General features: G+C 41.6%; 1 long non-coding RNA gene across 1 annotated transcript in view; it reads right to left on the bottom strand.

Moving 5' to 3' along the window:
• The window catches only part of LOC136786292 (uncharacterized), an 87,245-nt gene that overhangs the window by 57,580 nt on the left and 15,092 nt on the right, over nt 1–14,573 (bottom strand). The window contains exon 3 of the long non-coding RNA XR_010824999.1: nt 1,297–1,575. This is a non-coding gene — a long non-coding RNA (uncharacterized lncRNA). The remainder of the gene's footprint in view (nt 1–1,296; nt 1,576–14,573) is intronic.

The raw sequence follows: 14,573 nt of genomic DNA, 5'->3' as shown, positions 1-14,573 counted from the left end.
GGGATCTCTACCTGCACAGGTACAGCAGCGTTCTGGATAAACCTACTGGGAAGTCTGAGATGCCTACATAGGTTGCCTCTGGAAGCAAAAGAACCAGAGAGTCTTTTTCTATGAAATCTCACAAAATTACCTGGAATAAATGAGCAAACAATCCTCAGCCTCATGCCAACAAGTTCCCTGGTGTTGCCAGAAATAGGCTCACTTCTCAGAAAACAGTAGTTTCATAATCAGAATGATGAATCATTCGGTGGCAACATGACTTCAAGTCAAAAAAAAAAGTGAAAAGTCAATAACAAGTCACAGTGGATTGGTGGGGATGGTTTTAAGTCTCACTGCAGGGTAGGTTGCTCTGACCAGTGATTTGAACAGAAATACCTGCAAGACACAAGTCCACTGGGTTCTTAGTAATGAGACAGAAACAAAATGCAGTAATGCTCAAAATTTTGAATTTCCTCCTTTGTAAGGATAACCCGTTCCTTCCACCTGCTCCCTGACCGTTTGGAATCTCTCAATGTGCATGTCAATACCCAGAAGACTCACCAAAACACTACACCACGCTGCAGACAGGGGCTGCGTGTTGAGCATATATTCCTCCTGAACTTGAAGTGACCACCAAGGCAGACTTGGAGAGTGTGGAACAGACACACAGCGCTGGGTGGCACAGACACGCCCTGGAGCTGTACATTGTCTCGTGTCAGCTGGTGGGACTGCAGTAGGGATTTTTCCTTGGCTGACAAAAAACATACCTGCGTGTTTAAATAGATGTTGGCATTTTCCCACGTGGCTTATTGGTTCTTTACACAACATGGTTACCACTGTTGTGAAAACATCTACAAAACCAACAGATCTGGGACACAAAGTCACCTGAGCTGCCGTGCGCCCGCACAGAAGGCCTGGTAACCACTAAGGGGTTATTGCACCGGGGCGTCAGCTGTGCTACTGCCAGCCCCAACAGCTCAGAATGTCTGGGATTCTTTTTTCCTTGCTTTTTGCTTTCTGAACTCTCATGTCACGTTGTCATGGTCCATCCGGCAAACAAAAGACACCTTACTTCTCAATGAAGCTTAAAGATTTTGATCAAACTTCTTTTTTTAGGCATTAAGGAGTGGAAAGCTCGCAATTAGCTTGGAATAGAATAGCTCGCGCAGTTGGAAGGGACCTAACGAAGATGATCCAGGCCAACCGCCTGAGCCAACAATTTGAGGCTGGTATCACAGACCTGTACCGTAACGCAGTAAGGCACCATCACCCCACGGAACGCATCTAAGGAAGAGGAAACACACCCAGGGCTCTTACCTTAGGCAAACTGCTCGAACCAGCCAGTGCTTTCCACGGAGGTGTGAGAACAGACCGGTACCCCAGGCCAACACCTTCCCCGCAGGCAGCTGCTGCCTCCTGACGGCCTCCTCGGCCTCAGCCCATGGGACCTGCCCCAGGCTGCAGCGCCTGCTCCTGCCCCGCATCCAGGCATTGTGACCTGTCACCGCATCACTGAAGACGGCCTCTTGCTGCACAACTGCATTTTGAAGGACTGGATTTTTGGAGTTGGCTTGCACAAAATTATTTGGGGAGTGACTGAGGACACAGAACATGGAGTGAAGAATGAGGCTAGAGGATTTCACAGATCTTTCCACACCCCAAATTCAGCTTATCAGTATTAACTCCCATAGAAACACTTCCTGCTTCGAGCATTAGGGCAGGCTTCTCCCCATCCCGTTGCACACCTGCTCAGCGCTCAGCCTTGCAGGTTAACTGAGCCAGGTGGAAAAAGCACCAGCCTGAGCCTTCAGGCACTAACAACCCTGATTTTACATCCATGCAAGCAGTTTTTTTCGCGTCCTGAATTGCAATGTGGTCTTTACGCACTTTAAAACAGCTGAATCTTGGAATGGGGAGCTGGCAGGAGCTGTTAAATCATCTAGGGCACACTTTGCCAAGACAAAGACTACTGCCCAGCTCACACTCCCCGCTTTTGTATGCTCCCAGGAACGGGGCTTCGATTTTTGCTTGAGATACCCTGGGCCCTAACCAAACTGAATCTAAGCGTGGTTAAATACCAGTACCGGTTCTGGTTTAATAATAAAGCTATTGAATTCACAAATGAAACACTAAGGCTGCTATGCAGTCACTGAACTCATATGAGGCAAAATTCATGTCACCTAGAGCATGCAGGAATATTTTCATTGATATTAGTGTGACTGAACACAGAGATAACATTTCAGTTTTGAAACCTCAGTTTCAAAACCTATTCAATAGCTTAAATTTCAGAACGGATCGCAGACAGCAACTCACGTTTTTTTATCTATCACTCGTCATTTCTCAGAGCATGCTGTAGAGAGAAACCTTTCACTAAGAAGGGCTGCAGCATTTACCAAGAGGAGGTATGTTGCTTCTTCTGAGCGATAGCCATTATTTTCCAAGCATATGGTATCCAAATGCCCCTTTGGAAACAGCGCTCACTCTCCTGGGGCAGGCACACACATACACCTCATAAAAACAGACTTACAAGTCAAAATCAGCTCTGATTTGGAATGCAGGTCCTTTCCTATAGATGCTGCAGAGCACGAGGTGCTCCCCAGATGTGCCTATTGTAATAAAATGCACACTTGCAGGAACAACAACCAACTAATTCATTATGGCTTCCCACTTATGTGATCAAATTATAGAGCATAAAATCATTACGGCCCGTTCAAAGGGAAGGTGCTGGAGGCACTGGTTAACCCTTTGCTCTCCCTAACCGGGGTGTGCACAGATCGTGGATACAATCAGATGAAAGCAGTTGTTAGGCATTGTGCAGCTTCAGGGAAATACAAAGCAACTGTGAACCTCGCTTCAACTTGTTTGTAAACTATTAAATTCACTACTAGGACAGAAATGTCATTCATTTGGGCATACAGAGCCAACAGCACTATTTGTGCAAATATCAGACATCTTCCTTGCGCATCACATTTCCAAGCGTTTTTGTAAATGGCATGAAGATGTTTTTATGGGGCTTTGTTGTGGGGTTTTGTTGTTGGTTTGTCTTTTTTCCCCTTCCTTCTTCTTCCGACTGTCTATATTCACTTCATACGTTGGTCAGACTGTTTTCTGCTTGTGGGTCACTCCTCAAGTTTTACCTTCAGCTAGAAAATGTTCACAAGTCATGACTGCTCCAGTCATGGTTTGACCTCTGACTAATACTCTGCTCCTCACCCTGGGAAATAATGAATTGCAACCAACCTTTCTGTAAACACAGAAATGTACACGCAGAGCAGTCATCCCTGAAATACTAGTACAAACAAAACACACTTGCGTAAATTACTTCAATTGGTAAATAAGGAAGAGACAAGAGTTGTCAAAACAAAGTGAGTTGTAGTAGATTTGCTAAGTTTTTCTGCTGTTTAACTCTGCCCTTAGCATAGAGGGGGATATTTTTGGAAAGTCTTATAAATCCATTCAGCTGTTTCTGAGGTAGATGAATGTGGAAAGAAAACCTCACAGCTGTCAACTTTATTTTTCAGGTTTTTTTTGTGCTTGGATAATTCAGAAATGGCTTTGATTTAGAACTCCAGAGTTGGCAAGGGCAAATGGTGGCCTTGACTGGAAAATGAGTGCTCTGCTTTCAGTTCTGAAATAAGCAGCTTATGGACGTTTAAAACTGGCTACTGAGCCTGACAACACCAACAAGAGAGCTCTGCACCTTGGCAGGTGCCAAGCAGGTGCTTGAAAGATTGCATTAGTGCTTGTATATCTGAAGTCAGAACTATTCAAAGCAATACAAAATACAATAAGGGCTATTTAAAATTTAAAAAAAAAATCCTGATTTCTGCTATCTCCACTAAGCCCCACAATTGCAAACATGCAAAACAGCATCTTCTTGAAACTAAACATTTTTTTTTTAATCTCTACTGAAGTATAGCATTAACAGTCTACACACCAATAAAGTTAACTAATGCACTATTCAAATTGGGCATAAATGCTCACAGGTACGATGAGCAGAACCTAGAAACTGATCTTTGTCGGTCTTTGTCAGTTTTTCACTGGATTTCCTTCCAGCTTAAAAGTGTTTGAGTGTTGTTACTTACAAGGCATTATGTGTTCAACACTCATCTTCAAGTTTGCATCACAGACGGATTTTCTGTTTCTGTAAATGACCACTCGCTCAAGACATACAACTTTAGGTCAAGCACAACTGCTTAAATCCATAGGTTAAATGCTGAACTCCGACACCTTGGGATCTTTTTCCTGAGGCCAACCCAGATTAATTCACAAACTTAAATTAGGAAGAAAAAACAAATTAAAACAGCTTTGGTAAAACAGAGGGCTTTTAGTAACCTCCATTCAGTAGCCAAGAATTAGCAAGGAAAACACCATTTCCCATTTTTTAATTGATGCTTACGCCAAAATGCCTCAGGTATGTACAATCCCAAACAAAAGTCTCTGGGGAATTTCAGCCTCAGGAAACATATTCTCCTGGGCAAAATGTGGTTTCCTGGAGTCAGTAGTTCTATTGCAGAATACTGGATGTTAACTTTGTTAATAAGAAAACATTTTTCAAATGAAAAATGACTTGTTAAACCACTTTTATGTCACTTTTTCAGTAACACATTAAAGTAAACAAACCTAAGATGTTAAATAAAATAAAAAACCCACTACACCTGCAGAGTTTTACCAGCTCACATTACAAAGTCCCCTCTGAAGTGGTTGGTGAGCTATTTCCATTACAAACAGCAAGTGTTCTTGAAAGTAATTCAAAGAGTCAAATTAGGCAGATTACATCAGAGTTTATTTCCCTGCAGCATAAGGACTTTTGAAACACCTGCCTGACATATTTCAACCACTGTAGAGAAACACAGCACTGACTGGTTTCAGGAACTGCCAGAGCTTTGAAAGAAAGATTTTGTGTTTATTTTCTAACAAAACAATTTTGTTTGCTATATGTGCTTTTGTTTTTAAACACAAAACACCACCATTACAGAGTGCCAAAAGCTGAACTAATTAAAATTGCAATGAAGTATTGTACACTTCCTATTAAACATTAAATCCCTGCTTTTAGTCCCAGCATTTTCCTGTAGATTCTGTCATCTGGAACATGCTTTCGCTAATTGGCTACACTGCCAACAAAACTCAAGCCACAAGTTTGAGAAATTATAAACAGCGGAGTAGGACAACCCAGCAGAACGGAGATAAAATTTCCTGTTAGCATCGGGGAAAAAAGTGCATGTGTACAAACAGATCCAGTGTTACCAATCAATTGCTGCAGATGCATTTAATCCTTGCATACGCTGAGAAAATCTGAAAGTTTCAGAGATTGCAGCAATCGCCTTTTCACTTCAGTTCTTGGAAAAACACTGGAACAAATCATTACACAAACACTAAGCAAGAGACAGATGACTAACAGCCAACATGGGTTTCTCAAGAGCAAATCATGTCAAAGCAATCTACCTCCAAGAGCAGACTGACAAATTTTGTAGACTGGGGAAAAGCAGTAGATGCAGTCCAGGCCCTAAATTATCAAAACTGGCAGACAGGGCAACGAGACCAGCAGGAGGAGTTACTTGATTTAGCAACGTTTTGACGCTGTCTTTCTGAGCATTTCTTAGTCTAGATGTATGTGCAAAGCCGGGTGGAAAACCGTGCTGACCAAGTTGGTATCACTGATTCCTGCACTGCTCGGCTTCAGTCTGCCCTTGCTACGGTTTATTTAGTATTTTCCTGAATAACTCACATGATGAAATAGGTTTCTTAAGCACACAGCCAACACCAAGCCAGCCAGGGCTACAAAGGGAGAGTGGATCAGAAACCAAAGCACAAAAACAAACTGTACGAGTGGTTTGGGAAAAATCTGGGATTCAATGTGGAAAACGCAAGATTTAATCTTAGTCAAGAATAATCAAATTACACAAATCAGAGGCTTGGAATATCTCATATCTGATACCAAATATACAGAAAATGATGGAATTATGATCATGGGCTCTGGACATCAGATAGCAACTTTGTGGTGCAGAAAAATATGTATATATAAACAAAAGAATAGCCTGTGAGAGAAACTGTTCGTAGCATCAGAGGGATCTCAGCTCCCTATAGAAGCTATAACCTGTTTTCAAAACTTCTCTGAAAACACGAAATCAACTACGCAAGTGAGCAACTGAACTGAGTACTCAAACAAAATATCCAAAAAAAGCCTGGAAATTTTGACGTTGTTTAGAACAGAAAAGATTAAAAGATGCTGTATTAGTCTTCTAGTAGATATGTGATGAAAAAAAGAAATTATCTACTTTCTCTTTTCACTCCGGGTATTTAAGTATTATGCAGAATGTAGAAATATAGCGGAATCACCTCAATAAAGGCAGAAATTTGGCTGATACCTGTGAAAACCAGCTTCATTAAGACAAATTGCTGACTTGCAAAAAAGTGTTGCAGTTACATTTTGGATTCTCAAAATGGTAGCATAGAGCTACTAAGAATCATAAGGAAGATGTGAAAATTAAGAAAAGCTTTCCAACTGCAGAGACAATTATGCACGGAATTAGATTGTCTGGCAATGCTAGAACTGAAGTCAGTTTTTATGATTAAAAAGAATCAGCCATCATGACTGCATTCTTCCTAATGAAGCATCTAGAGAATTATTATTTATAATCTCTGTAGATCCTCCATTACCTGAGCGTACAGAAGTGAACAGCAGCAAAATGTGCTGCACAGATCACTAGGTGACTTTCCAAAGCAGGGAGCTGGAGAAATTAACTGTTGATTTCTCAGCTCAAACAAGGCTAATCTCTAAGTCTCAGAACATAAACTATGATTTCTGCAGTATATTTACAGACTGTATATATTGTGTGTATATATATACTGTATATTGTCCCAGAAATCGTGATCATAACTCAGAAACATGACTCAGTCTCTTAAGGAGATCTGTTGTGTTTATTTGTGGCTTTGTCACTACTGTGCTGCCCAGGAACAGAATAAAAGAAAGATAGTAAGTCCCTGTTCCTTTCTTAGTTCCCCCCTTTTTTGCAGAACCATGGACTTGAAAAAATTGTTCATCCTGCTCCTGTAGGCTGATAAACTCGCTCAATGCCATGGCCTATGAGCACAAGCTTTTCGGTTTTAAGTCTTCATCATGAATAGTGATATGCAATGATGCCAAAAGCTGAGTTCTGTGTGTATAGCATTCCTCTGGATGGGATTTCAATCAAGGAAAGCCAAAACTTTACACAGATGCAAAACACCCATTTGCTCTGGAAGTCTGCACTGCTCCATCCAGCCTTGTTGCTAGACATTTCAGCAACATGTACTGCAGGCTGCGGAAGGGGAGATGGGTGGAGTGCAGGGCCTCATCCTTTGTCTCTGCCGTTGTTTGAGAAGGGTAAGATGAATTATTGGGGTTGAAAACATGCCATTGAGTAAGCTTTTGCTTGGACTTTGACAGGACCCACAATTGCAACTGTCTAGAGAGCATCGATATACAGCAAACATGAACGCAAGGACCTTTTGCATCATTTCACGTTACAGATCTGCTTTAAGTTAACAACATGGCATCTGAAATTGAGCCAAAAAATATTTCCTAACAGATTTCTCACTCTTACTTGATTCTCTGATATTTGGAAAGATAAATCTCAACTGAAACTCAGCACCAGGTTTTGAAGTTTAAGCTTCTTTCTTTATAATGGACAGAATCTCCTTCTATCAGCAGTGTAAGTCAATATAATGTATTTCCAGCATTCTTTTAAAAAATCTGTGGTTAAAAAACATTGAGCCCATTCGTCCCATTAGCAACCCCAGAAGTCTCTAAAGATGACTGCGCCTTCAAGAAGCACGCATCCATCTCAGCTACTCTTTCTTTTTAGAAGCAGTATTTCAACCCCCCTGCAACACGATAGCCTCTGAGGAACACAGCTGCCAGGTTGCACCCATCTGGCACAACACGAGTAATTAGTTAAGCCTGGTGCATTATATTAACAGCACTGCTGAAGCTTTCCAAGGAAAGATGGATGCAAAGTTTGTAAGAGATAAAGCATCTTATATTAAACTACCTGATACAGCATTATTGAGGACCACATACCCAGATTGCTTTTGAAACTGTTGAACTAGAAATTAGTTTAACACTTCAAAAAGTGAGGTTTTCCACCTCTTATTTCTACCACCAGCAGGTGTGCAGCATTGCAAATTCTGTGCACTAGCATTTTTGATGAGCAGCTTTTAGCTGAAGATCAGAGGCTGACCATCAGCTCGCAGTTACCACCTCGAAACTTGTTTCTTCTCTAAGAAAAAGGTATGAGGTGAAGAAATGCCTATGACTATGTAAGAAAAAGTAACTCATCTGTTCTCTTTACGCCAGAAGAAACAATAAATAATTACAAAACAGAAGCAGCAGGTAAAATTTCTAGTAATGCGCAGAAGCCCAGAGGCATGGTAGCATCCTTCGGAGCGCACGCACGCAAGGAAAAGCAGCGCTGGGCTGCAGTGTGCTCCTGCCATTTCACACCTGTTGAATTTTACAGAGCCCTCATGGGAGGAGGAGGAGAAGGCCAGTTTGATCAGTTCTTACCTTTTTATCTCCTAAATTTTAAGAGCCAAGTAAAAGACTGCTGTCAGCAAAGTTGAAAGTTTTTCTTATTATGTAATGGATCCCAGCAATGTCTAAATGTTTGCTTTAATTCTTCCACAGGTACGAGCTGGGGATCATTACTCTGAAAAGGAACCTTGCAGTTGTACTATGTAAGGCATTGCAGCTCATGCATAATGAGGATGTCACGGTAAAAATGTCATTTTTTATGTTGCACAAGCTTTAAAACTGTAAAACCAGCACCGTGTAAGTCAAACTCTAGTTTTATGGAGCTAAGAAAAATCGTTTATAAATCCAATAAAGCAGTTCTTGGGAGTAAAGTAAATTGGTGTGTCAGAGCAGGACCGTGTAACGCTCTCTGAATGGGGATCCAAGAAACTGCGATTGTGCAACTGAAGCAGCTTGACAGAGGGAAGATGCTGCATTTTTCAGTCTAATTACAGATCTTGTGCCCTTGGCACAATCAACACTTTTTCCCTCCGTACAAACTAGAGTACTAGGCAGTTGCAGGAACACCAAGTCCAAGCCTGAGGAAAAACTGAATCAGTATGGTCAAGTACGAGTTATCACCACAACGATCTGTTCTCACTTCTCCTCCCACAACAAATTAACTGTTGTGAAGCATTTGAAGAATATGCTATTCTTCAAGCAGCATATTTATTTTACACCCAAAGCGTTACTTCTCACTTGCAAAAGAAATTAAGGATGAAGAGTACTTTCTGACACTTGCGGTCTTGCTACTACACAGAATTGCTACTCAGCGAGCAGGCAGGTGGGCTTCTGTTCAGCTACTGAGTGATGGCATGGTAGGTGGTGTTTTACACAATTTTCATCACCTGCATGACAAAAGCACACGACTTGTACAGGCAATCAGTTTCTCAAGGATCTAATAAGTTGCAACTGCAACGATTTGTAGCCAAGAAATTACTGGCATAAGAATACGTGACTAGTAAAAGCTGAACCACACAATCGGGCCCCAGTGTTTGTGATGAAGTTTAGGAAGCTTTCAGTCAAGCAAAGAGCCCTCAGAAAGAAAGGAAAACAATGTTGTCCTGAAAACTACTGTTCACCAATTTTGCTCTTTTTCGAGGAGAATTGAAGATAGAAATAATAGTGAAAAGACAACTTTGACAAAAGAAACGGTGAAGAATTAAATAGCATTTCCCACTTATGAAAAAAAGATTACTTCAAGACCACAGAAAGCTTCAAAACAGATTTCCATTGCCAGACACGTACACAGTTTGCATTCATCTTGATAGGATACCTCCATTTTTAAAGCAGTCCAGAATTAGTGATAGATTTCAGAACACTGCCATTCCACAAGTTGACATTCCTATATATTTAAAGTAAAACTTGTTTCATTTGGGCATCTTCTGCTGTATACCAGTATATCCCAAAGCCTTATGAACCTACCCTACCCCAGCACATCCAGCAAGGTGAAGATCTCTGAAGGCTTCACACCACACCGAGTATGATTCAGCTGTGAATGCGCACAAGGACTATTTCTGGCCACAGCTACAGCACGTGTGGCTGGATATTGTAGCAGATACATCTATATACACACGTGTTTTGCTCTTCTCATCATTGACTCAATCCCTTTTCTGCTTCCTGCAGCGATGACTTCTACTTCTAGGTCCCGTGAGACTAGAGCCACCATCAGTATCCTTACACACTGTAATAACTATGTTTACATAAAACCTCCCATTCATTCACAAGGCTCTTAAGTTGCTGTACAAGGTCCATAAGGCACAGAAATTATTTACACATAGCTAGAAGTGCACAGTAGCCTCACTCAGATGAACAGTCCAGAATCCACTTGAAACTGCACACGCTGGAGTCTGAACACTTGTATTAACGATAGCTTCTAGAGCACATAACTTCAGCCAGGACTGACACACTTTGCATTACACACACACATGGTGATAGAAATTATGTTCTGAAGGTCTTTGGAGTCTCTAATGCACATAGAGAAGTGAGACATGAAGAGCTTAAGCAATTTAACCAAGGTTGTATGAAAAATGCAGTTAATTCTGCAGGTGCCAAGCATGAGCTCAATACCTTAATCATAAGGGTAGCCAATGTGCCCAAAAAGAAAGTAGACCCTAACTTGGTGTCATTTAACAGCTGTTCAGCTTTACTGAAAAAAAAAAATCCCCTACCTAGAGAGAAGCTCTTTATGGACATCACCATTTTTACAGACATTTTGTACTAAGCCCATCATTGACACATCCCCACAGGGCTGGAGTTGCATCAGCACCGAAGACGTGTCCGTGTGCGCGCTGTGCCCCTTGGTGCACAGCACAAGTGTGGCCAGCTAGCTGTAATGCTGCAGAGCTCCTCAGGTCCTCGCTGAATACATCATTAACATCCCAAAGTACTTCACAGATGTTATTAAATGTTGTCAGCCACTTTACAGATAATATAAATATTGTCAAGTGTTTGGCCTACATTACGGCATCGGTCAACGCTTGGCAAACATTGTCAGCCTCACGAGAAATACGGCAATGTGCGTTAGCAGCTTCATGGAGCTGAGTGCGGCTGCTTCAAAGTTGTTTTTCAGAGAGTGTAACCGGCCTGCTTCTTATGCTAAAGAAGTAGTATAGTCTCATTTCTTGATTCAGACTTTCTTTCTAGATCCCAACACTCAAATACTCTAATTCAGGTTTATCCCCCCCCCTTCTGGGAGCATAATCCAAAACAACTTAACAAATTATAAGATGAACGAAGATACTAAAATCCTCAGTAATTATGTCACAATGGAAACATGAATGCTGAAATTGCTTCTCCACACTCTGAAGGAGTCCCCTTGGGAAATCAGTGTATAATGTCCAACCTGAACTCATCTTCGACTTCCGCAGAGCCTTTTTTCTAGCATAATTTTTAGCATTATGTTCACGAGAGGATAACTGCACTTAAATGCACTAAAACTCAAAATGTGGCCTTGCTTTAAACTGTACTAAAGGAACACTACTTACGGTTAAGTAATTGCCTTAAAAGAATATTGCAAACTCCTCTATCAATAAAACTTACAGAAGCCGGTTTCCCAAAAGGAAGGTGAGCAACCAATACTCCTAGAAAGATTCAACTACAGAAGCAGGACTTCGTTTGGAAGCCCATCACAAGATTATAGATATTATTTACATTGCTGTGGTATTCCAGACCAAAAATACTTAGATGACTGTAGAAATAAGAGTGAAAGATCATTCCTGTGCTTAAGAGCCTACAAACTAAAGAAAAGCCCACTGAGCAGCTGGGAAAGGCAAGCAAGGGCTACAACATATAGGGACCACTGCTCCACACAGTTACTCTGAAGTTCACCCTCCTGCCATACTCTTTCCAAGAAGTATTCTTGAAGAAAGCCTAGTTTTTTAAGGCTCTTATCCAGTACATCAGATTTTCAGTTATATATTTGAACCTCAATCAGGAAAGGTATAGAATTGCCTCAATATTCTGTTGAATTGAGAACAAAAGCTGTACAACGAGGTCTGATGGCTGTAATAGATACGTGTTGGAAGCGCAATTCCACATACGCAACAAAGTACCTTTCCAGGTCGTTTGCCACACAGACATAGCATTCCTCTGGAACCTTGGTCTCGAGCGATCCCAACAGCTTAATACAAGCTGTCTGCTTGCAGGAGCTACTTGAGCCACGCTGCGAGGGCACCTATCTCTGGAGCAGAACAACGCAGCTGGTTAATAGCACGTCAACACCCGTTCAGGGGAGGAAGTGAGGGAAAATACCACATCCATTGAAATTTTATTTGAAAGAATGCACACGTGGTTTAGGAACAGAGCGAGACAGAGACAACATTTCAAGAGAAATGCTATGCAAACAACTTCCCCTTCGGTATATACCACCACTCCCATTTTTGAGGGACCGAGTTCAGAGACATAACGGGGCCAAGCTTGTTAGCTGCTGGATGGAGCCCTTCAACAGGAGAGCATTCAAGACAGAAGTCTAATCCAAGTTAGCTCAAAAGCCTTTGAAGTGGGAATGCAGTTTATAGTCCTCTGGTAATTCCTTCCTTGATAGGATGGAGCAAAGGTTTAGTATTTTTTTGTCTTTTTTTTTTTTTTTAAATGGAAAATGACCACCATTGGAAGAGGGAGAACTGCACCACCTCTGAGTGCAGTTGTTACTAGCCTGAAGAGGGAGTTAAGGTCATTTATAGAGCTGCACGCTCTTTTGATCAAACTACATTCATCTAGAATTAATTCTACTTAGAGTTAAGTACACACAAAGCTGTGAAAAGCAAAAAGTCTTGCCTTGGGCCTGCATCACAGAGACAGAAAGTGATTTCATTGTTGTCACAGCTCTTGCCAGTAACACAGAAAAATGTATCAAGCTGGCACCATCTTTTTCAAAAGAATTTCCTGGGCAGTGCAACTAAAAACCCCTGGCAATAATAACGTTAAGACAACAAATGATATAACTTACACACCTGTCTGACTCCACAGCAACTCTCCATCTTATTACTTCACAAATACTTCAATCAGAAACTTACTCTTTATTTGAGAAAAATAAAAAAAGATTTCTATCCAGTAATTAACATCAAATATGCAGCAAAAATTAGACCTTACCTTTACCACTAAAGTGACCATTCCCACACATACAAGATCATCTGATCTGTCAGGGGCCCAAAGACGCAAGTTACATTTTCATTATCGGAACAGTTTCCAGCACAGTCGAGCCTGAGCATCTGTGTTCTGCAGAATGACACCACACACACCTCCACCTGCATTCCCCAACTATTTTTGTTTTCCCCCACTGTTAGTGAAACTAACTGAGATTTCGCTCAAATTTGCTCAGTAAGTTGAACAACTAACCACCCTGCACTGTCCTACAGCCAGCCTCAGCCTCCTTACTCCACACCAAAGGCAGGGTAGCGGGGAGGGCCCCATTCCTGCTATGACCAGGTACAGAGCACTAAACTGGGTGTTTCACTTTTGTGCTTCACCATCGTCACCCTTTGTATCCTTTTCCAATTCAACTGTAGGAATTTCAAAGACTCTTCTCCTCCAGTCCAGGCTAATGGAAAGGGTCCCAGAAGCTTGATGTGGTTTTTAGGAGCCACCATACAAAATACTCCTGTGAATTATTTTTTTTTCATTTCCAGACTGTAACCCAACAAAGCTCGATTGAAAATATGAATGAATCCAACCAAGTCTCAATTAAAAACTCTGCTTCAGTAGAAGACACTATTCTCTGAAATACTTTGGATAGGTGAACAATGACAAACAAACAATGAATACACATCTGTGGTAAAAGTCAGGAAATGTGAAGATAGCCTGAAGTTCTCATCACCAGTACCTGTATAACTGAAAATCCTGGATATGAGATGAGAGTTTTTAGGGACTCTTTTGAGGTATCACATGGCAATTTCTGAAGTGTGGGTCTGCTTCTGATACAGGCAGTGTTTGCAGGCAGCACCCCTCTTTCACAAGTTATCAATGTAATTTCTCTCAGGTAGCATATACCAGCTTGGACTTCTCCCTGGGATTGACGTGCATTTAAAGAAGAGTTGTAATTGCTTCCTTCCCTTGCTTCACCTTACGTTCTGCCAGAAAGGAAATACGAGGAATGAACAGAAAGCATCAACACGTTTCTGTGCAGGACTACGCCAGCTCTCAGTTACAGTCAGGAGTAACCAACAGGGATGAAGATAAAAGGGAAGAAGACAAAGCTGGGATGCAAAAAGAGCAAATACAAATACGTGGCTGGGCCTCAAAGGCTCCAGCAAGGTTTCCAGCTGTCCTGCGTAGCACTTAGTGTTGGTATGGGCACACTGTGCTCACAGCTCCATGGAGACTGCTCACTGAACACACAGGGGAAGGTGAATAGAAAGAGGACCAAAGAAGTAGCATCCATCATCACTCTGCAGATGTGATGTCTTAATGGAAAGAGAATATAGTCCTGTGCCCCCACCTAGTACATTCTCTTCTCACTCCACTCGTGTCAGCTCACGGACATAAACACCAACATGTTTTTAGCCCCCAAGTATTTTCTCCAGCGTCTAGAATCCTCCTC

The sequence above is a fragment of the Anser cygnoides genome, chromosome 14 (assembly GCF_040182565.1).
Source record: "Anser cygnoides isolate HZ-2024a breed goose chromosome 14, Taihu_goose_T2T_genome, whole genome shotgun sequence".
NCBI classification, from domain to species: domain Eukaryota; kingdom Metazoa; phylum Chordata; class Aves; order Anseriformes; family Anatidae; genus Anser; species Anser cygnoides.
This window is presented reverse-complemented; position numbering and strand designations above follow the sequence as displayed.